The sequence below is a fragment of the Aegilops tauschii genome, chromosome 4, assembly GCF_002575655.3.
Source record: "Aegilops tauschii subsp. strangulata cultivar AL8/78 chromosome 4, Aet v6.0, whole genome shotgun sequence".
Taxonomy (NCBI): Eukaryota; Viridiplantae; Streptophyta; class Magnoliopsida; order Poales; family Poaceae; genus Aegilops; species Aegilops tauschii.
This window is the reverse complement of record NC_053038.3, coordinates 381,871,647-381,895,083: the sequence shown is the minus strand read 5'-3', so window position 1 is coordinate 381,895,083 and position 23,437 is coordinate 381,871,647. Positions and strand designations below refer to the sequence as shown.

The following is a 23,437-nucleotide window of genomic DNA, read 5'->3' as shown; positions in this document are numbered from 1 at the left end:
ATAGTTTTTATAAAACAAATCCACCATCGTGCTCTAAAAGATATAAGTGAAGTACTAGAGCAAAAACTATATAACTCAAAAGATATAAGTGAAGCATATAGAGTATTCTAATAATTTTTGAATCATGTGTGTCTCTCTCAAAAGGTGTGTACAGCAAAGATGATTGTTGTAAACTAAAAAGCAAAGACTCAAATCATACAAGACGCTCCAAGAAAAACACATATCATGTGGTGAATAAAAATATAGCTCCAAGTAAAGTTATCGATGGAAGTAGACGAAAGAGGGGATGCCTTCCGGGGCATCCCCAAGCTTTGGCTTTTTGGTGTCCTTAGATTATCTTGGGGGTGCCATGGGCATCCCCAAGATTAGGATCTTGCCACTCCTTGTTCCCCCCAAGATTAGTCTCTTGCCACTCCTTGTTCCATAATCCATCAAATCTTTTACCCAAAACTTGAAAACTTCACAACACAAAACTTAACGGAAAATCTCGTGAGCTCCGTTAGCGAAAGAAGACAAAAGACCACTTCAAGGTACTGTAATGAACTCATTCTTTATTTATATTGGTGTTAAACCTACTGTATTCCAACTTCTCTATGGTTTATAAACTATTTTATTAGCCATAGATTCATCAAAATAAGCAAACAACACACGAAAAACAGAATCTGTCAAAAACAGAACAGTCTGTAGTAATCTGTAACTAACGCAAACTTCTGGAACTCCAAAAAATCATCCAAAATAGTACTACCTAGAAAATTTGTTTATTGATCAGCAGCAATTGGAATCAATATTTTATAACGTTCTGGTGATTTTTAACAATTATTTGCGTGAACAGAAAGTTTCTGGAATTTTCTGCAAGATCAAATAACTATCATCCAAGAAGATCCTATAGGTTTAACTTGGCACAAACACTAATTAAAAGATAAAAACACATCTAACCAGAGGCTAGAACAAATATTTATTCCTAAACAGAAGCACAAAACAAAAAACTAAAAATAAAATTGGGTTGCCTCCCAACAAGCGCTATCGTTTAACGCCCCTAGCTAGGCATAAAGGCAAGGATAGATCTAGGTATTGCCATCTTTGGTAGGCAATCCATAAGTGGCTCTCATGATAGATTCATATGGTAATTTTATTTTCTTCCTAGGGAAGTGTTCCATGCCTTTCTTTAATGGAAATTGGAATCTAATATTCCCTTCCTTCATATCAATAATTGCACCAATCGTTCTAAGGAAAGGTCTACCAAGAATAATAGGACATGAAGGATTGCAATCTATGTCAAGAACGATAAAATCTACGGGCATATAGTTCCTATTTGCAACAATAAGAACATCATTAATTCTTCCCATAGGTTTCTTAATAGTGGAATCCGCAAGGTGCAAGTTTAAAGAGCAATCATCAAAATCACGGAAACCTAACAAATCACACAAAGTTTTTGGAATCGTGGAAACACTAGCACCCAAATCACACAAAGCATAGCATTCATGATCTTTAATATTAATTTTAATAGTAGGTTCCCACTCATCATAAAGTTTTCTAGGGATAGAAACTTCCAACTCAAGTTTTTCTTCATAAGATTGCATCAAAGCATCAACGATATATTTGGTAAAAGCTTTATTTTGACTATAAGCATGAGGAGAATTTAGCACGGATTGCAACAAGGAAATATAATATATCAAAGAGCAATTATCATAATTAAATTCTTTGAAATCCAAAATAGTGGGTTTATTAATATCTAGGGTTTTGCTCTCTTCAAACCCACTTTTATCAATTTTAGCATCAAGATCTAAAAACTCCGAATTTTTGGAACGCCTTCTAGGTAAAGGTGGATCATATTCAGTCCCATCATTATCAAGATTCATATTGCAAAACAAAGATTTAATAGGGGACACACCAATAACTTTTAGATCTTCATTTTTATTTTCATAGAAATTTGAAGAACACGCTTTTATAAAACAATCTTTCTTAGCACGTATCCTAGCGGTTCTTTCTTTGCACTCATCAATGGAAATTCTCATGGCTTTGAGAAACTCATTGATATCATGCTTAGGTGGAATAGATCTGAGTTTCAAAGAATCAACATCAAGAGAAATTCTATCAACGTTCCTAGCCAATTCATCAACTTTAAGCAATTTTTCTTCAAGCAAGGCATTGAAATTCTTTTGCGAATTCATAAATTCCTTAACACTAGTATCAAATTCAGAGGGCATCTTATTAAAGTTTCCATAAGAATTGTTGTAGGAATTACCATAATTATTAGAGGAATTACTAGGATAAGGCCTAGGATTAAAGTTTCCTCTAAACGCGTTGTTACCAAAATTATTCCTACCAACAAAATTCACATCCATAGATTCATTATTATTCTCAATCAAAGTAGACAAAGGCATATCATTAGGATCAGAAGAAAACACTCTTAGTAGCAAATAATTTCATAAGTTCATCCATCTTTCCACTCAAAACATTAATTTCTTCTATCGCATCCACTTTTTCCTTAGTAGATCTTTCTTGTGCCATTGAGAATAATTAACCATAATATTATCTAGGAGTTTAGTAGCTTCTCCTAAAGTGATTTCCATAAAAGTGCCTCCCGCGGCCGAATCTAAAAGATTTCTAGAAGCAAAATTCAATCCGGCATAAATTTTTTGTATAATCATCCACAAATTTAAACCATGAGTGGGGCAATTACGTATCATTAATTTCATCCTCTCCCAAGCTTGTGCAACATGTTCATGATCAAGTTGCTTAAAATTCATAATATCGTTTCTAAGAGAGATAATCTTAGCGGGAGGAAAATACTTAGAGATAAAAGCATCTTTGCACTTATTCCAAGAATCAATACTATTTTTAGGCAAAGACGAAAACCAAGCTTTAGCACGATCTCTAAGCGAAAAAGGAAATAGCTTCAATTTAACAATATCATTGTCAACATCTTTCTTCTTTTGCATATCACACAAATCAACGAAGCTATTTAGATGAGTAGCGGCATCTTCACTAGGAAGGCCGGCGAATTGATCTTTCATAACAAGATTCAACAAAGCAGCATTGATTTCACAAGATTCAGTATCGGTAAGAGGAGCAATCGGAGTGCTAAGGAAATCATTATTGTTGGTATTGGTAAAGTCACATAATTTGGTATTATCTTGAGCCATCGTGACAAACAAGCAATCCAACACACGAGCAAACAAGAGACGGGCAAAAAGAGGCAAACGAAAAAGAGAGAGCGAATAAAACGGCAAGGGTGAAGTGGGGGAGAGGAAAACGAGAGGCAAATGGCAAATAATGTAATGCGGGAGATAAGGGTTTGTGATGGGTACTTGGTATGTTGACTTTTGCGTAGACCTCCCCGGCAAGGGCGCCAGAAATCCTTCTTGCTACCTCTTGAGCACTGCGTTGGTTTTCCCTTGAAGAGGAAAGGGTGATGCAGCAAAGTAGCGTAAGTATTTCCCTCAGTTTTTGAGAACCAAGGTATCAATCCAGTAGGAGGCTACACGGAAGTCCCTCGCACCTACACAAACAAATAAATCCTCGCAACCAACGCGATAAGGGGTTGTCAATCCCTACACGGTCACTTACGAGAGTGAGATCTGATAGATATGATAGGATAATATTTTTGGTATTTTTGTGATAAAGATGCAAAGTAAAATAAACAAAATAAAAACGGCGCCTAGAAATAGCTTGTTGTCGGGAGATTAATATGATGGAAAATAGACCCGGGGGCCATAGGTTTCACTAGTGGCTTCTCTCATGAGCATAAGTATTTTACGGTGGGTGAACAAATTACTGTTGAGCAATTGAAAGAATTGAGCACAGTTATGAGAATATCTAGGTATGATCATGTATATAGGCATCACGTCCGAGACAAGTAGACCGACTCCTGCCTGCATCTACTACTATTACTCCACACATCCACCACTATCCAGCATGCATCTAGAGTACTAAGTTCATAAGAACAGAGTAATGCTTTAAGCAAGATGACATGATGTAGAGGGATAAATTCATGCAATATGATAAAAACCCCATCTTGTTATCCTCGATGGCAACAATACTATACATGCCTTGCTGCCCCTACTGTCACTGGGAAAGGACACCGCAAGATTGAACCCAAAGCTAAGCACTTCTCCCATTGCAAGAAAGATCAATCTAGTAGGCCAAACCAAACTGATAATTCGAAGAGACTTGCAAAGATAACCAATCATACATAAAAGAATTCAGAAGATTCAAATATTGTTCATAGATAAACTTGATCATAAACCCACAATTCATCGGTCTCAACAAACACACCGCAAAAGAAGATTACATCGAATAGATCTCCACGAGAGAGGGGGAGAACATTGTATTGAGATCCAAAAAGAGAGAAGAAGCCATCTAGCTAATAACTATGGACCCGAAGGTCTGAGGTAAACTACTCACACATAATCGGAGAGGCTATGGTGTTGATGTAGAAGCCCTCCGTGATGGATGCCCCCTCCGGCGGAGCTCCGGAACAGGCCCCAAGATGGGATCTCGTGGGTTTGGGGGTACGTAGGTATATATAGGAGGAAGGAGTACGTCGTTGGAGCAACGTGGGGCCCACAAGGGTGGAGGGCACGCCTGGGGGGGGGGGGGGGTAGGTGCGCCCCCTACCTCGTGGTTTCCTGGAAGCTTCCTTGACGTAGGGTCCAAGTCTCCTGGATCATGTTCGTTCCGAAAATCACGTTCCCGAAGGTTTCATTCCGTTTGGACTCCGTTTGATATTCTTTTTCTGCGAAACTCTGAAATATGCAAAAAAAAAGCAATTCTGGGCTGGGCCTCCGGTTAATAGGTTAGTCCCAAAAATAATATAAAAGTGAATAATAAAGCCCAATAATGTCCAAAACAGAAGATAATATAGCATGGAGCAATCAAAAATTATAGATACGTTGGAGACCTATCACCCCCTACCTTTTCATCCTTGTTGCCGACATCCTGCAACGTCTGATCATACTAGCTCACAATGATGGCCTTCTTCACCACCATTTAGACCCCAACCTCCCCCCGTCGTCCTACAATACGCGGATGACACTCTCATCCTGGAAAATGCCTCCTCCAACAGGGCAACCCAGCTCAAACAAATTCTCGATAATTTTGCCAACGTGACCGGCCTCTCTCTCAACTTCCAGAAAACAACGTTTCTCCCCATCCACCTCTCACCCAACCTAGCCTATGTAATTAGCAACATCTTTGGATGTGTCGTCTCTGTGTTCCCTCAACCTTACCTTGGTCTACCTCCTTCCCCACCAAACTACCTTCTTCAGCTTTCCAACCCATCATCCAACACTCTTTAAAACACTTGACCGGATGGGTTGCTTGGTTACTCTCTCGTGGAGCTCGTCTTACCCTAATCTCTTCTGCACTCGACTCAATAGTGATTTATTTCATGTCGGTTTTCCGTATCCCCAAAAAGATCTTAAAACGGCTAGACGCGATTCGTAGAGCCTTTTTTGGGCCGCAGAGGAAAACTGCTCGGGAGCACAATGTCTTGTTACTTGGAAAAATGTCTCCAAACCTAAAAAATTTGGTGCTCTAGGCATAAAAACTTTGCTTCTCTAGAATAACTGCTTACTAATGAAGTTTGCTTTCAAACTACTTCAGGGTAAGAACCTACCTTGGGTAAACTAGTACCATAATAGGTACTCCCACTCCATTGTAGATAAACCTACAAACCTCTCGTTTCTTCGGAAAGTGGTAAACTCTCAGCTACCTACACTTCAAAATACATCCTTTGTGCTGACAAATGGACTTACTACTTTTTTTGAACCGATACTTTGATCACTCATAAACCTCTAGCCATTGTTTACCCTCACCTCTACTCACACTCCATGAAACCTACCATTTTAGTGTCTCAGGTCATGCAAGATGGATTACTAGCTAACCCGCGGAATCGCCTTACTAATGTTGCCTCAAATGAGCTAGTGGTTGTGTTGTCTTTGTTGCAGGACTTCGCCCAAATGATGCTTCTAATGATAGGTTCCTTCTACACGGCGCACCTTTCTCCTCCAGACAGGCCTACTCCATTATCACTGAGGAAAACAACATCGACCCCTCCGCCGAGCTTATTTGGTCATCCAAAGTCCCGATCAAGTTCAAGATTTTTGGTTGGCTCCTTTTCAAGGATCGTCTCAACACCAAGCACAATCTCCTCAAGAAGACGATCACTAATGATTCTATTTGCCCTCGATGTGATGCACCGGTGGAGGATGCTACTCACTTGTTTGTCCATGGCATGTTTGCAGTTCAGGCCTGGGATGCCCTATAGCTCGCCGCACCACTCTCGCTTGCTGCAATTTGGGATATAGCTTCGTCGGCTGGGCTCGACTATGAAATTTGGCCGTCGGCTGTGCTCGCTATTTTGTGGAAAACTTGGCACTCTAGGAACACGTGTGTTTTTCGCAAATGAAAATCACACGCCTAGGACTATGCTTCTGAACCTTGTAAATGATTTCTCTCTCTGAACCTGTAGATTCGCTCATAAAAAGGTGGTTGTCGTGTCTTGGCGTCAATACCTTTCCCTGCGCGTTAGCGCTCTCTTGTAACGTCTCCTCTGGCGCTTTGAGTAATATATTCAGGTGGGGATGCTCTCCCCATGGTGATTGTTAAAAAAACTTATACTCCCTCCGTTTCTTGATATAAGGTGTATAGATTTTCGTGAAAAAATCCGAAATATATGGTGTATTGCGTTGCACCACTCATTTGGATAATTTTTTTAGAGATTTAATTACATTTTCTTATATCAGGCAAGCTCCTCTATTTTCTCATGTCAATTAGAAAGCTGTAATCCCGCTCAAAACTTGCGAAATTTTCCCCGTTAGTTTTGCCGTGTTTTTTTCTCCTTTCACGTGACTGTTCATTCACTAAAATCAGCAGTATGTCACACAGCTTGCGTCAATTCATTAACATCACAACCGCAAAAAAAAAAAAAATCATTAACATCAGCACTATGTCACACAGCTTGAAGAAAACGGTAATCATCGATAACTAGTTACTAGTTCACTGAGCATACTCCCTCCGATTATTTAAAAGAAGTACCGCTAATTCCCTAGCCAATCAAACTACGTATCCGGGTGGACGATAGAGTCACCCGCCAGTCAACTCCTAGTTGCGGTGGCTGCAGCAGAGTGCCTGGACGATGCGCGTGCGGTGCTCCGGGTGGACGCTGATGACGAGCCAGAGGAAGGCGCGGACGCCCGCCCAGACGAAGGTGAGCACGAGGCTGGAGTAGGCCACCACGAACGACCACCGCACGTGCCGCGAGTCCGCCGACATCCGCACCAGCAGGCTCAGCGTCATCACCATCGAGCTCGCGAACCCAACCCAGCTCGCCGCCATGAACAACCAGTACCTGCACATCCGGCATGTCAACCGATACTGGCATGAACGACCGATGGAGTGGTTTTCACGGCGCGCGCGTACCTTGGGCGGTGCAGGTCGCGCATGATGGGGTCGCCGGCGCGGTAAAGCTCCCTGCCGTCCAGCGATTTTGTCTCCTGCCAGTACCCGCCGGGGATGTTGGTGCCGAGCTGGTAGGTGAGCGTGGTGATCAGCGTGGCCACCACCAGCAGCGTGTTGGCGTCGTTGCCGACCCAGGTGTTCGGTCCCTGCCCGCCGACCTGCTGCTGGTTCACGGCCGTGAGCCGCTGGTGGCGGCGGGTTCACGGCTGCTGCTTGTGCCTGGTGGTCCATCTCGACGTTGCCCGCCGGCGCCGCGCCTGGGTGAACTATGGGGAGGTGGAAGTCCATGCTCACTCACTACCGAGTAGGGGATCTCGAATCGGAGGAAGGTTCGGTGCTTCGTTGTGGTGACACCTCGATCGATCGGGGTTGGTTACGCGGACGATGTGAGTGGCTCAGTTAAGTTGTGTAGGGCATATATAGAGTGGAGGAGCTCTGTGCTTCGCCGGGTCAAGTGAAGTCTACGATGCAGTGTTTTGTTATCCCGTAGAAATAACCGCGTCGTTGGCGACCCGTATCTTCTACGAACTCTCCTGACGCCCGCGTTGCCCCTCCCCCGCAAAATCACCTTGCATTTGCTACAGCTGACTGAGTCTTTGGCAACCTGTTTCGTCTGCGTTGACCTGTGGGCTCCAGGAGTTGTTGGGCACTTGGACGTACGTGCTCTCTCCAACACCTCTAAGCATCTATGTTGCGCCAGCAAATACTCCACCCATGGTTGCCATATAGTCTTCGTATAGATGACTTTATGGAAAACATTAACCAAGCTGCGGTGCATTAATTAAGTGAAAAATAAACTGAAAATTCTTGGCACCCATGTGAGCATAACAAATTCTAACTGGTTATCTCTTTCCAATCTTAGTATGCTCCTACTTGCTGTCTTGATAGTTTGACGGACGGGGACATCGGTCAGAACGAAAGATAAGGTTGAGATCATAGAGGACGACATAAGAGCACGATGCTGAGGATGTCCAACTTCTGAGGCATGACAACGAAGCATGCCCGAGGGCTTGTCGGCTTCAACATGACGATGCACATTGGGAGCTTGAAGTCGGCTGACGCGAGGGTGGACTGATCATCTATCATGAGGTCGTGTACTTAAGGGTGGAGCTAGAGTGTGGTAAAAGATTCCACTGGGCTGATGGAGGGGCTACAATGAAGCCTATATCAGAGGGGAGAAACGCAAGAAACACTTGGTTCGTATTGGGGCTCACTAGTCTAAGGGAAACATGGAACGACATGGGCCACCATGGTGAATGATGGTTCTCTATACTGGGGGCCAGAAGGTGTGGGCTAACTACGCATGGACATCAGAGACCCGACGCGGTGATAGCTGAGGCATGTGGTAAGCATGAAACATATCGACAGGCCAAGCGGCACTGAAGGTCAAATATGTGGTCACACAAGTGTGCATAAGGTGCTAAAGTTGTGTTGGCGAGTGCCAGGTTCAAACCGTTCACTAAGTCTATCGTCCCGAAAGATGGACATGAGTTGACCTTGGAGAGTCTGAGGAGGTGGTGGAAAGTTTAAAATGTCGAAGTCTTTGAGTGTACATACGGTATAGCTATGGGACATGTAAAAGACTATCTAGAAAAATAATAATGAGGCAACTACGAATTTGACTCTTGATGACTAATGAGCGTGCTTCAAATTTCAAAAGGGGTTTGTCAACAAGAGTGAGGGTGATGAGTTCAAGTAACTCTTATATGTGTCACAGAATATGTGCCTTGTTTATTTTCCCATAGGCCGGAGAATAGGCTATCGCAGTGCTCCTACCACGATGTTGTGAGATACAGACTTTATGCTAGATGTGTGATGACACCGCGGTTGCGAACGCAAAACATGAGTGCAAGAACTCAATCATGAAATGAGTATTGACTGATGGGAAAAGGGCCACAGTTGCAAGTGGAGTCATATATAATCAAAGTAGTAGTAGCAGAGCGCATAATTCATGTTCAAAGTTAGTCAAGATACACTAGGCTTTCGTGCATGATTGTTCAAAGATGTCCACGACATATCTGCCAACGCAAAGTTTGCTAGAACTATCTCAAGTATGCCCATGAGTTGTGCTACAATTGGACTTATAATTTATGGATGATTAGATGTTCGAGACAGACATATCCCATGCTGGCACAATGGGTAGCCAAATAGACTAGCAAAAAGTTAGTAGGCTAGAAATAGATTGCGACTAAGGGCTTAATCACGATGGTCTACGTGCTTATGGCAAGAGTGAATGGACTAACCGTGGTTGGGTCAAAGATACTATCTAATGTCCTCGGAGAACTTTGTCGTTGGGTGTACTATGCCGATGTAGTATAGAGGGAAGGGCACCCATAGGTATGTCTCAAGAAGTAGGTTGTCCCTGAACCTCATCAGCAAATCGCGGTATCATGTCTTGATTGCTTGTCCTCGTTGATTGATCGTGCTCGAGTTTTCTAACAGGTGGTATTGCCTCACTTCTCATATTTCATATTGCATGCACAATCAACAATCGTTGCTTCACACACTATCTTGGTGAAAGCGTTTTTTATCAGTTCCATGACCTACAAAATTAACCAGTCCGAAGCATCTATCACACTAGACAGAGCGCACATTGCAGCCGCGACCACACTCTTCTAGAGAAGTCGAGGGTGTGCTGGCTGTAGATACCACACACCAGCAGAGAGGGACAAACTGGTGGAAAGAAGGCCTTAGTGTGTAGCTAGGCGATAAAATCGATTTAAGGCGCCAACTCTCGGTTTTCATACGATCAACTTTCGGCGGAAGAGCAAACATCAAATATTAGAAAACAGGGGGGACAATGCAACCAATTTTGAGGGAGGCGGTGAGGGGATGGGGAAACAAGTGGTTGCTAATCCACACATGATCGATTTTTTTCGAGCTTTTGTCACCTAGTGCGGTGCCATCATCTGGAGATTTCCAGTGCAAGGAGCATGAAAGCATCATGAGAAATGGATAACAACGAATTAGGGTGTGGGAGGGTGAGGTTCCCAGAGGGTAGTTACCGCGTGATCCAGGAGCGGATCACACATAGATTGCACGTGGGGACCACGCACGTGTGAGGGGAGGGAATGGAGCTTTTTTTAGGAGGGGCGAACTGGGTGATTAGGGCCTTCACTATTTGGCTCAGGACTTCTAGCTAGTTAGATGCGGCTTTTTATGTATGTATATTTCCTGAGTAAACGCTTAATAATTTGTTCCTCTACCTGAAATTCACGTCTAAGGCGGACTCATCTACATCCGATGAACAGTAAACAAAAATAGTAATTTTTAAAAAAGTTCTAAATTTTTTTGGCATTGAAGATGCTCATATGAGCAAGAAGTGTGCACATTTTTGTGGTGTTTGGACATTCGAGGACTTCGGGGCAAATAAGAACAAATTTGGGTCCAATCAGTGCTCTTTTTAAAGTTTCTTTCACACCTAAATTTTTTTTGTCATGACTTCCTCGGATGTCCAATGACCATAATGTTTGCACACAAATCACGCATTCAAACATCCTGGATGCCAAGAAAATCCAGATGTTTTTCAAATTTTACTAGTATTTTATTTGATTTTACTATTCATGCTTAGGTGCAGATGCACCTGGGCAGCGAATAGCCACACTCATTCCTCTACCTCGATCTACACCTAGAATATCCGGCGAACGTTCAGTAGGGGAGAGCTCCGATGTAATGATTGTTCGCCAGGGGGAGCAGCCCCGAGGACCGTTTCTAGTTGTTTGCCATGAGGGCAGGCCAGGGCGACCCCCGAGACCCAAAAGGCCCATTTAAGTGTTTTTCTTGTTAAATTGCCATGTTAACTATTTTTAAAGTCGAGTGATCTAGAATTTGTTTTTTGCCATGCTAAACATTAAAACTGCCGCCCTCTATATTAAAAATGCCATGAACAAAAAATGTGCACAAATTTATAAAACTGTCGTGCTCTCGAAAAAATGTTGTGCTACTTTATAAAACGGCCATCCTCTAGATAAAATATTTTACTTGGATAAGCCCATGAAAAACTGTCATGCAAATAAAAAAATGCCATTGTCTCAATATTAAAAGTGTCATCCTCTTGACATTAAAAATGACATTCTCTTTATAATAAAAAATGCCATGTCAACAATAATAAAAATGCAATGCTCTAAAAAACCACCTATTAATAATAAAATGTCCTAATAATAAAACCGCCATCCTCCTAATAATAAAAATGACATGTTATTAATAATAAATGCCATGTTCTTAACCATGAAAATGTCATTATTTTGACAAATAAAAATGTCATGCTCTTAATAATAAAACTACCATTCTCTTAATAATAAAAATGACATGTTACTCATTATTAGAATGCCTTGCTCTTAATTAAATTTCCATGGGGGCATTAAAAAAGACATGGAAATTGCCATGCTACATATAACAAAAAATGCACATGGCAAGTTTATAAAAAAACGCCTCTAAAAAATAGGAATTTTTATTCTGTCAAACAATGGCAATTTTTGGGATTTTTAGTTTTTTTTTCAAATGAAAAAAATGAATTTAAAAACAATTTAACTCGAATATATAATAGGTGTTTGAGCGCAAAATGCTCATAAACACCTCTTTAGCCCAACTAATGTGTGCGCATGGCTAAATTGTAGGAGGGCGTGAGTTTGATCCCTAGTTCTGCACTTCTTATGACGAAAAAATATAAAAAAGATGTTCGCCAAGAGATTAGTTGCACCAAACCCTTTCAGAGAGCTAACGAGGCGTCGGATTTGCACCAAGACGGCAGGAAGGGCGTTTGCCAGCATCAGCCTCCTGGCAAACGTTCGTCAAATATTATTTTTGTATAAATAAAAACATAAACAGTTGAACCGATACATAGTGGTGAGAAAACCCTTAAACAAGCAGGTCGAAATAAAAGATAAAACGACCGGGCAAATAGCACATTGCCACAAACTTAACACCGAGTAATAATGCACATGAGAGGTCCTCTACCTCGTTAACTCGTTTAAATCTCTTCCTTTAGTTGGTAGGCAGATTGTATATTTGTTTTTTTTATGTATATGTATATTTCTTGAGTGAACACGTCTTTTTTAGCTGGACTCTGCTTTTACGGGAGTACCATATACTTTCTTCGTTCCAAAATAAGTGTCTTGAGCTTAGTATAAATTTATACTAGAGCTAGTACAAAATTGAGATACTTATTTTGGGACGGAGGGAGTATAAGACAAAGGTGTATGCACGAGACTCTGTTTTTTTTTTTTTTGCATCTTACCGAAAGGATTTTTCCGTTTTTATTCCGGAATATAGATACTGCGGCCGTTACCTACAAAACTCCCGGCAAAGTCTCTTCCGGCGGTTGATTCATGCCGGGGCGGCAAGTCGACATGGAAGAGGAGCTCGACGAACGGCAACCTCGCCTCACGAGAGGGTTGCGTGTGCCCCGCCGGCGCCAGTTGCTGCTGCGTATCACCCTCAAGTGGCCGGAGATGAGCGGCTACGAGGGCCCGGCGTGGAAGCGCTTCACCCTCCTGGATGTGTTTCTCGGCGGCGAGCAGATAAAATCGTTGAGGCTCCCCGTTAAAGTTGACGGTGTAAAGAAGTGGAAGGTAACCATGGAATACTTGATGGGCTTGAGCTGGCGAGACTTATCCGTCCGCCTCAGGCCGTACGCGCGGACAGCTTCATCCACCAGGCCACGCGCCGCGTGGTGGTGTTGCGCGCGGGCGAGCCGCACACCGCTTGTAAAACATTAAGTTTGGGAAACTGCTCGACACTCTAAATAGGGTGTGGCTATCTTATTATATAGGAGTACTAGAGGGTACAATACAATTACAGATGTATACAAGGGTCCACATATAGATATACAGTCTAACACCCTCTCTCAATCTTAACTATGGCCTGAAGTACAAAGTAAGTTAAGATTACGCCTACAACCTACAAACTGTGGTTGTGGAAGAGGCTTCGTGAAGATGTCAGCAAGTTGATCTTTTGATGAGATGAACTTGATACTGAGGAGCTTCTGTGCAACACGTTCTCGGACAAAGTGATAGTCTACCTCAATGTGTTTCATCCGAGTATGAAATACCGGATTAGATGAAAGATAGGTAGCACCAATGTTGTCACACCAAAGCACTGGAGAATGAGCAGGAGAGACTCTCAATTCTCTCAACAAGGACTGAACCCATATGATCTCAGCAGTCGCATCAGCAACTGCTTTGTACTCAGCTTCAGTACTGCTGCGAGACACCGTAGCCTGCTTGCAAGCATTCCAGGCGATTAAATTATGACCAAGAAACACTGCATATCCCCCCGTGGATCGCCTGTCATCAGGACACCCAGCCCAATCTGCATCTGAAAAGGCTGAGATCTCATAAGATGGTGCAGGCTGGAGAAGCAAACCATAAGAGGCAGTGAGACAAATATAACGCAGAATGCGTTTCACAGCTGACCAATGAGACGTCCTGGGTGCATGAAGATACTGACAGACACGGTTGACTGCATAAGAGACATCTGGTCTGATGATAGTAAGATACTGCAGACCACCAACGAGACTACGATACTCAGTAGCATCATCAGGTGAAAGAAGATCTCCATCCAGGGCAGACAACCGATCAGTAGCAGACATTGGAGTGATCGCATGTTTACACTTCAGCATGCCAGCACGACGCAATAGGTCCAGAGAATACTTCTTCTGAGTAAGAATCAACCCAGCAGAAGACCGTGAGACCTCCAGACCAAGGAAAAAATGCAGAGCACCTAAGTCCTTGACAGCAAAATCCCCACTCAAAGCAGCCACAAGACGATCCGCAACAGCAGCAGAGGAACTGATGAGGATGATATCATCAACATAAACCAGGAGATACATCGTAACCTCAAGACGCTGAAGAAGGAACAAGGACGTGTCAGCAGTGGAGGGAAGAAAACCAAGAGCCCGAAGAACAGAGCCGAGGCGTGCATGCCACGCACGGGGAGCCTGTTTAAGTCCATATAGCGCCTTAACAAGACGACAAAGATGATGAGGACGTGCAGGATCCACAAAACCCGGTGGCTGACGCATATAAACTTCTTCCTCCAAGATGCCGTGCAGAAAAGCATTCTGCACATCAAGCTGACGAAGAGACCATCCGCGGGTAACAGCCAGAGACAGCAGCAAACAAATGTTAGTAGGCTTGATAACCGGACTGAATGTGTCTTCATAATCAAGACCATACCTCTGTTTGAAACCCTTACCAACAAGCCGTGCTTTGTAGCGCTCAATAGAACCATCAGCATGTCTCTTGACTTTAAAAACCCACTTGGAATCAATTATATTAACACCAGACGTCGGGGGAACAAGATGCCAAGTGTCATTCTGAAGCAGAGCCTGAAACTCCTGTTCCATCGCAGCACGCCAATGAGGAATGCCCAGTGCAGCTTGAAAATGGCGAGGCTCAGCAGTGGGATCCGCAGCAATATGAGCCATGCAAGCGGCGAGCCACGCGACAGTCCCGTCAGTGCGTTTCTTTGGCTAAAAAACCCCTGCCTGACTGCGCGTGCGAGGACGAAGAACAACAGCAGCCGACTGTGTTGACGTGGCCGGGCTCGGCACAGGCAACTGCAGAGGCGAGGCCTCAGCCGACGAGCCAGCGTCAGAGCCGCCTGGCTCCAGAGAGAACAGCGGCGTCGGGCCAGGCGTGGCCGGCCGACCCACATCTGGCGTTGGGCCAGGTGAGGCCAGCCCAGCCGGCGCAGAAGGGCCAGCGGCTGGGCCAGGTGTCGCGGCAGACGGCCCAGCCAGGCCAGGTGCGAGCGACGCCCGCGGGGCGGGTGAGGGCGAGGGCGGCGCCCGCGGGGCGGCTGCACCCGGTATGCATGTCCCATGCAGATCCACGTCCCGCTCCGGATCATCATCCGGCACCTGTTCATCAAGTAGCTCAAGACGAGCACCACGTCCAATACCTGCATTGTGATTAGGAAGCAACACAGGAGCATTTGCAACATCCACAAATTGATCAGGCACAAGTACGGAAGAGTGGACAGGTGGCATAGGAGTTTCAGAGTTATTCGGAAGTGCATGGAAAGGGAAGACATTCTCATCAAAAACGACGTCACGAGAGATGTAGACGCGATTGGTGGGAACGTGCAGGCATTTGTACCCTTTGTGAAGGGAACTATACCCAAGAAAAACACACTTTTTAGACCGAAACTCTAACTTACGTTTGTTGTATGGACGCAAATGGGGCCAACATGCACACCCAAACACTTTGAGAAAAGTGTAATCTGGGATTTCGTTGAGCAAGAGTTCAAGAGGAGTTTTCATATTCAGAAGTCGTGAGGGTAGCCTGTTTATCAAGAAACAAGCGGTGGAGAAAGCATCGCTCCAAAACCGAAACGGGACGGAGGCATGAGCTAGCAAAGTAAGACCAGTTTCTACAAGATGACGATGCTTACGTTCAGCGGTGCCATTCTGCTGATGTGTATGAGGACAAGACACACGGTGCGAAATCCCAAGCTTGTTAAAAAAGTGTTGAGGTTGTGATATTCAACCCCCCCAGTCGGATTGGACATGAATAATTTTCTGCTTAAGGAGACGCTCAACATGTGCTTGAAACTGAACAAAAACATCGAACACATCAGATTTTCTCTTAATAAGATAAAGCCAAGTAAACCGGCTATAAGCATCAATGAAACTGACATAATAATTATGGCCACTAACGGACGTTTGGGCATGACCCCATACATCAGAAAACACAAGCTCAAGAGGATGTTTCACAACACGACTAGACTCTGAAAATGGAAGTTGGTGACTCTTGCCCTGCTGACAGGCATCACAAATTGTTTCAGCAGTTTTATTGGACACAACTGGTAGTTCATGACGATGTAGCACATGACGAACTATAGGAGCAGCATGGTGACCAAGGCGTGCATGCCAATGTGTAGACGACACACGAACACCGCTGAACGCCTGAGGAGAAGACTGCATAGGAGATGTGGGCGGCGCGTCAAGTGCATGTAAACCATGGCGAAGACGGCCACTAAGCAGAACGGCCCTCGTGTCCTGATCCTTGATAAAGAAACGAAAAGGGTGAAACTCAGCAAGGACATTATTATCACGAGTAAGTTGAGGAATAGACAACAAACTACGTGTAGCAGTGGGAACACGAAGAACATTAGAAAAATGCAGTTTGCGAAAGTTGTGTGTAAGGAGTGAGGCCTGACCAACATGGGAGATGTGCATACCTGCTCCATTGGCTGTGTGCACCTGATCATGACCGCGATATGGTTCCATGGTGGAAAGCTTGGCCATCTCGTTGGTGAGGTGGTTCATGGCTCCCGTGTCCATATACCACGTAGGATCGATGGAGTAGGACGGGGTGCGCCCATGGTCATGACTTGTCACTGCAGCAGCCTGTTTTTCATTTCCCTTGCCATTATTACCCAGGCCAAGGAAATCTTGCTTGTAGCGTCGATGGCACCGGGAGGCGATGTGGCGCTCAAGGCCACACGGCTGGCAGGCCTGCTGAGCACCGCAGCAAGGGCAACAAGCCACCGGCCTGGCGCCGCCAGTGATGGAGGGCGGGGCAGCACGGGCCTGCAGGGATGAGGCCGTCGGTTTCCCGCCAGGCGATGGCGACGGCTTCTGCGGCTTACCGCGGGTCGCGGCGTTGGCAGAGATGAAGCTCGGGGAGGCACGACGCGCTTTGATGCGCTGCTCACGACCAAGAAGACGTGCATATAGCTCTTGGGGCGGAAGTGGCGCCTCACGACCATGAATATTCTCGACGAGATTGTCATAATCATCATCAAGACCGTTGAGCACGTGGGTGCTGAATTCCTCATCTCCAAGTGGCTGACCAATCGAGGCCAATGTGTCCGCGAGACCCGACATCTTGTTAGTACTCGGTGATAGAGAGACCATCAAGTTTAGTCTCCCCCAACTCGGTGCGTATAGCATGAGCACGCGCCGTAGACTGCGAGGCGAAGCTGCTGTGAAGTGCCGACCAAGCATCTCAGGACGTCGCGGCGAAGATGACCAGCGACGACACGCTCGGAGTGAGCGATGACTGGATAGCGGAGAGAATCGCCTGATCCTGAGCCACCCACACATGGTACGCCGGATGATACGGCGGCGGGCATGGGATGGAACCATCAACGTACCCCTCCAGGTAGCGGCTTTGAAGGAGAGGTAGCACCTGAGCCTGCCATGACAAATAATTATCCTGCGTAAGCTTCACCGGAAGGAGGTGTGAGAAGTAAAACGGCGACGGTGCGGTCATGTGATCCGCATGAGGCTGTGCCGGTGGCGCGTAGCAGCCCATCACCGGGTCCGTCTCTGGGTTAGGGGCGAGCGCCAGTTGTGCACAAGCGTATGGCGACGCAGGGTAGGCTCCTGCAGGAGCGGAGCCAACGCCCGAGCCAGCCGGAGCTCCGGGGGGCACAGATGGTGCAGCCCCGTGAACCAGCGAGGGCGGCTGCACCCCGTAGGGCTGGGGATGCGACGACCCAGCGTAGCCAGGCGCCAGCGACGCGCCGTAGGGCAGCTGCCAGGCAGACGATGGCGGAGGCGCGGCGCCGAACCAAGGAGCTCCATAGAGCGACGAGGGAGGCGCGCCATACATAGGTGCAGAGCCGCGGAACCCCGGCGGCCCAGCGGCGATGGCCGAGGAGGACCCGCCAGATGCGTCGCCCGTCCCGCTCGACCCGATCGGGGAGCCCGCGGGCGGTTGCCGCCAGGCCGTAGCCAGCGGGCGGGAGGCCATGAAGGGCGACAAGGAGGCGAGCGCTTGGGCCGACGCGGCGTCAGCGATGGCAGAGGCTGAGGAGTCGGCGGTGGCGTGAGGGGCAGCGGAAGACATCGAAACCCTAAACTGATATCATGTAAAACATAGAGTTTAGGAAACTGCTCGACACCCTAAACGGGGTGTGGCTATCTCATTATATATAGGAGTACCAAAGGGTACAATATAATTACAGATGTATACAAGGGTCCACGTGTAGATATACAGTCTAACACTCCCGCCACACCGGGATGATCGGGGCGGCGCGGGTTCCGCTGCTGGACGCGCTGGTGCTCGGGGACGATGACGACGACAGCGCGGACGAGCCGGCGGAGGAGAAGAGGATGGAGAAGAAGAGGCGACCCAACCACCAGTCGAAGCTGGCGGAGGGGACGCGGACGTTCTACAAGAGGGTCGAGCTGCAGGGTTGGCGACCGGGGGAAGCCGGGGGAGACCCGACCAATGTTGTTTGCGGCACGGTGGTCGTAAAATTGCGCTTAACTGAACACGACGACCTCCCCGGTCGATGATCTTGCATGGGTAAGGTTGGTTGGTGAAGAAGAATCCTTCGTCAATTTTCTTTTGCAAAAACGAATTGCTTCCCGTTTGTAGTTCACTATATTTGAAAACAAGGTTAAGTATTATCCTTGTGTTCCTATTAAACTGATTGTTAAAATGCTTCATGATTGGCTTATTTCGCAGGCAAAGAAAAACGAGGGGTGCTGAAGTGAGGCATAAAAAAGGTTGAAATGATGGTTGGTGAAGTTTTCAGAGCTGCCATGGATGGAGATCTTCGCTTCGGATCACTGCTGGATGAAGAAGACGTTTCCTTCCTTGGTGGAGCTTTGGTTGGCTTCTTCCAGTATTTTGCAAAAACTTATGATTAGAATGTAAGCCTGCGTGCAGAACTTTTTTGGCGTTTGGTGTCAGTAAAATATCATCATGTAGACTCAGTTTGTGGCTTTCCCAGGATGATGATGTTTCTGAATATCTTTAAGTTCTCTATAAGGTTATCAGTGGGTTTTGCTGATATAGCCTTACCGTGCCCGTCCTGATCAGGGTTTTGGTTACTGCTCGAAATTTCAAGATTTATCATGGTTACCGAATATTTCAGTCCCCCTCGGTACATGGGCATTTCCAGCAAATAATTTTGATTTTTTGAATTATTTGAATTCAAACACTCAATGTATAGTAAAGTGTGGCAGCACCTCACAGCATGCGCGTAGACAACGTTCCACTGAGCTAATAGCTCTTTTATGATAAATATAGGTTCAAGTGCTATCTATATCTATTTTGAAAGAATTTAAATTCAAAATTCAATTATAAATTTCATTAGAAATTCGTTTGAAATTTTCTCGAAATTTCGTGGTACCCGTGGTAACCACATTTATCGGCCCCCCTCGATAAAATGCCCCATTCGGTAACCAAAACCTTGGTCCTGATCATGCATCGTCGATCAATAGTTTGTGTTTGCTCCTAGTAGTTTATTTTAAGAAGACAACGTGGTTTCTTTAATAAAAATAGGAGGGGAAGCTCTCTTTTTTTTTAAAAAAAAGTTCACACTATTATCAGCCAGAAATTTGAGACTGGTAGGCGTCGCTCTTTAAATACTGTTACTGTTACGTAGATAACATTGAAACAAGAAAAGATTACCAGGGACAGAACTCGAAATATAAATATCTGCATGAGAGATTCATCCATTCTTCACATTAGCTGGAGTCTTCTCTTTTTTTTGAAATAACTTATTAGTTGGTGTTTTCTCACCGTAGATGTTTTCCTTTTACCGACATATTGATGTTGACACCATTAAGCCATCCTACTTGTAAGGCTTCTAGGGCGGTTAAATTTGGTCTCAGTTAAGATGATCAGTCCAAGAGCTTTTGTCAAACATCCTTTGGGTCACTTTAACATTTCTTATTTTTAAATAAAAGGTAGAGATCTACCTTATATATTTCAAACAGGCATAAGCCTGGAGGATGAGGTCCAGTACAAAACCAGAAGAAGCGCACCAAAGGTGCAGAGTTACAGACGTGGAAATAGAAGAAAAAGAAAGAGATAGAGAGATAGCAGTAGACCAATTACATCAAGCACGACTTAATTAGCTATTGATAATGTGCACCCAGGTCATCAGATCATTTTTGTCTTGTTGCCGCGTCGCTCTGTGGACCCATAACCGAAGCAAATCCGCAACATAGAACCTAACATACGAATCTGTCCAGTGCTTACTATTGAAAACTCGATCATTCCCTGCATGCCAGAGAGTGACAACGCAGGCAGCGAAAGCAACATTCCATTTCCCTTTGAAAGTAAGTTGGTGAGCAGCTTGCTGAAAGAAGGACAGCAAATCAGAGGAAGCACATGCCAGAGCACCCAGCAGCAATTTGTCCCAAAGATAATATGCAGGCCGACATCGCAGGATTAAGTGAGCAATCGATTCGGCGGCCGGGCAGATATCACAATCAGCATGAGAAACGATCGCAGACCAGTTCTTCTTGAGCATATTATCCTTGGTATTTACGCGCCCCAGAAAACCAACCAAGGAAGGACCTTGTGCTTGTTAGGAATGAGCGCATCTCAAATCCACTGCTCAAAAGCACACTTCATACCCCTGAAAGTAAGCAGCCTGTAATAGTAGCCTGTGGTAATCCTATTACCATAGAGAGAAGAAACCCGTTGGTCCGCGTCAGTAGTATTCAGGGTGACATTCGCAATGAGTCCATGCAAGACTTGCAACTCTTGGGTTGTTGTATGAGAGAGGTTTGGATGCAACTGTATGGCCCAACCATCTGGGGACATCTGCGATTGAACTGAACATCCTTGGCAAAAGAGTATAAGACTGGTTGTCGGGGATATTACCACTGGGCGTAAACCGGCCAGGAGAGGCCGGGTTAACCCCATAAGTAGTTCATCTATATCTGAAGCCTATGAAGACAGGCGGTGACGCTTCATGAAGGCCCATGGCCCAAAGCCGGTTTAAGGCCCGTAGACACAAACCAGCATTGATATGTAAACTTGTGTTGTAAGATAGAGGTAGCAGAGACCGAGCCGGACACGATTATGAGCCGGTCTCGGAGTCTATAAACCGACGGACGTCAACCCATGTATATAAGGGGACGACCCGACGGCGGTTCAGGGACAACAGACAACACCTCGAGACTCAGGCAAAGCGTATTCGCTCCCTGGTCATCGAAACCCCATCAATTCCATCACAACTAGACGTAGGCTTTACCTTCATCGTAAGGGGCCGAACTAGTATAAAACTCTCTTGCGTCCCTTGTCCGCTTTAACCCCTTTAAGCTAACCCGTAGCGATGGCTCCACGACTAAGTCCTTTCTCTAGGACATCTGCCGTGACAAAACCACGACAGTTGGCGCCCACCGTGGGGCTATCGCACGATGGTTTCAAGTTCTTGGAGGGCAACTTCGAAGGACTCAAGGGTTACGCTGTGGGCCGGATGACCAAAAGTCGCCGCGGCAAGCTCTACATCGACGATGCAGGCTGGGGCCCCGAGGCCGGCTCAATCGAGTACGGGTACCGGATCCCCTTTGGCGGCATACACGTCTTCATTGGCAAGATCGGCGAAACGGGCCCCGAGCCGGACATCTGCACCGACCTCGTCGAGACGGCTCAGCGTGCGAGATCTGCCCGGATCAAGCCTGTCATGAAGCGTGCTTTCGTGGGAGTTATCCATGGAGGGGAATCTGAGGATAGATCGGAATCTGATGGTGAGACCGTCGTTTATTCCGGCGACGAGTCATCGACCGGAGAGACCGAGTCATTATATCAGTTGCAAGATGGCCGGATTGGGGGCTGTTCCGATGGCGACAGTATTCCGGACCCCTTTGATCTGCCAAACCGGGTTGCGATCTTCATGGCCGGCACGCAACCGGCGCTCCACTCTTCGACCGCAGTGGCGATGATTTCCGGATCAGCAGCGGCGGCAGCGGCCGGGGCAGGAGGCCCTGTGCGACCACCAGCTCAGGTTCTATCTGATTTGTTTGACGCGTTGGCAACGCTGATGGCGGAGGTTAACCCGGCGGATCAGGATGCACACAATGCGGAAATCGCGAAAGTGAAAGATCAGATCACCCAGGCAAAAGCCAACTTATCAGCTGAGGATACCAGGATAGTTGCGGAGCGGGCCGCTTTGGGTGCACAAGCTTACCGGATTATGCTGGATCAGAGTGCGTCGAACGAAGTCCTGAAGAGGAGGCACCGATCTCGTCTGCCGCCGGTTTATGACGCTAGAAATCTCTTTAATACCCCAGGAGCAGGGACTAGTAATCCTCCGTCCGGTAAACCGGACGGAGGCACCGGGGGCAGGAGCGCCGGTTCAGCCACGTTTGGTGGATCCGCCTCGTCAGGACAATATTGTGGCACCGCATTTCCCCACACCACCGGGTCATTATTCCAACCCGATGAACAACATTGTCGCTGCCGCTTCACGGCTGGCGGCTATCCCGATCGAAGGCGATTCTCCAGCGGTAGTCGAGACGCGTCGGGTTAAGGAGCTTCTTCAGACAGCCTTGATTCAACAGGAGGCTTATTCGTATAGTCGCGATCGGATTCATTCCACTCCCCGTCCAAGCAGGAGTTACAGCAGGCGTATGGATGAACCGGCAGTGTCAAGCAATGCGCGGAACCGTGATCAGCCTCGTGGCAATAACCCGGCGGGTGGTGCTGGTGATGCTCAGGAGGTGGTGAACCGGGCTCGGGCACGCAAGAGGCCGAGTTAGCGGCACAGCATGAAGCCCGTCAGCTTACTCTAGTTCGTCCAACCACATCAATGGAACCAGGAGTTACCTCTAGTTCCTTGGGAGTGCCATGTCTTGTCCCAGCGTTGCGCAATGTGCGCCTGCCCAAGGATTTCAAGGGCCCGTGCAAGGTGTCGAATTACACCGCCGATTTATCCCCTGAAACATGGGTCGAAAGCTACGATATGGCCATGGAGATGCTGGATGTGGATGATGTGGCTTGTGCGAAATACCTCACCATGATGCTAGAAGGGACAGCCCGCACTTGGTTAAAGAGCTTACCGGCTAATTCTATCAGGTCATGGGCCGAATTGAGAGCCTGGTTTATTCAGAATTTCAAGGATACATACAAGCAGCCCATGTCAATTGTGGACTTAGCTGCCTGTGTCCAGGAGGAAGGAGAATCAACAACCCATTGGGTGCGCCGGGTTTCGGAGATTTTGCACTCATCGTACCGCATCAACGCTGACACCGCAGTTTTAACCTTGGAAGGCAATT

The 23,437-nt window shown here is 46.2% G+C and overlaps 1 pseudogene; it reads right to left on the bottom strand.

Annotated features, from left to right (window-relative positions):
- Nucleotides 1-6,862: 6,862 nt before the first annotated feature.
- On the bottom strand, nucleotides 6,863-7,909 carry LOC109761681 (uncharacterized; annotated as a pseudogene).
- Nucleotides 7,910-23,437: the final 15,528 nt, after the last annotated feature.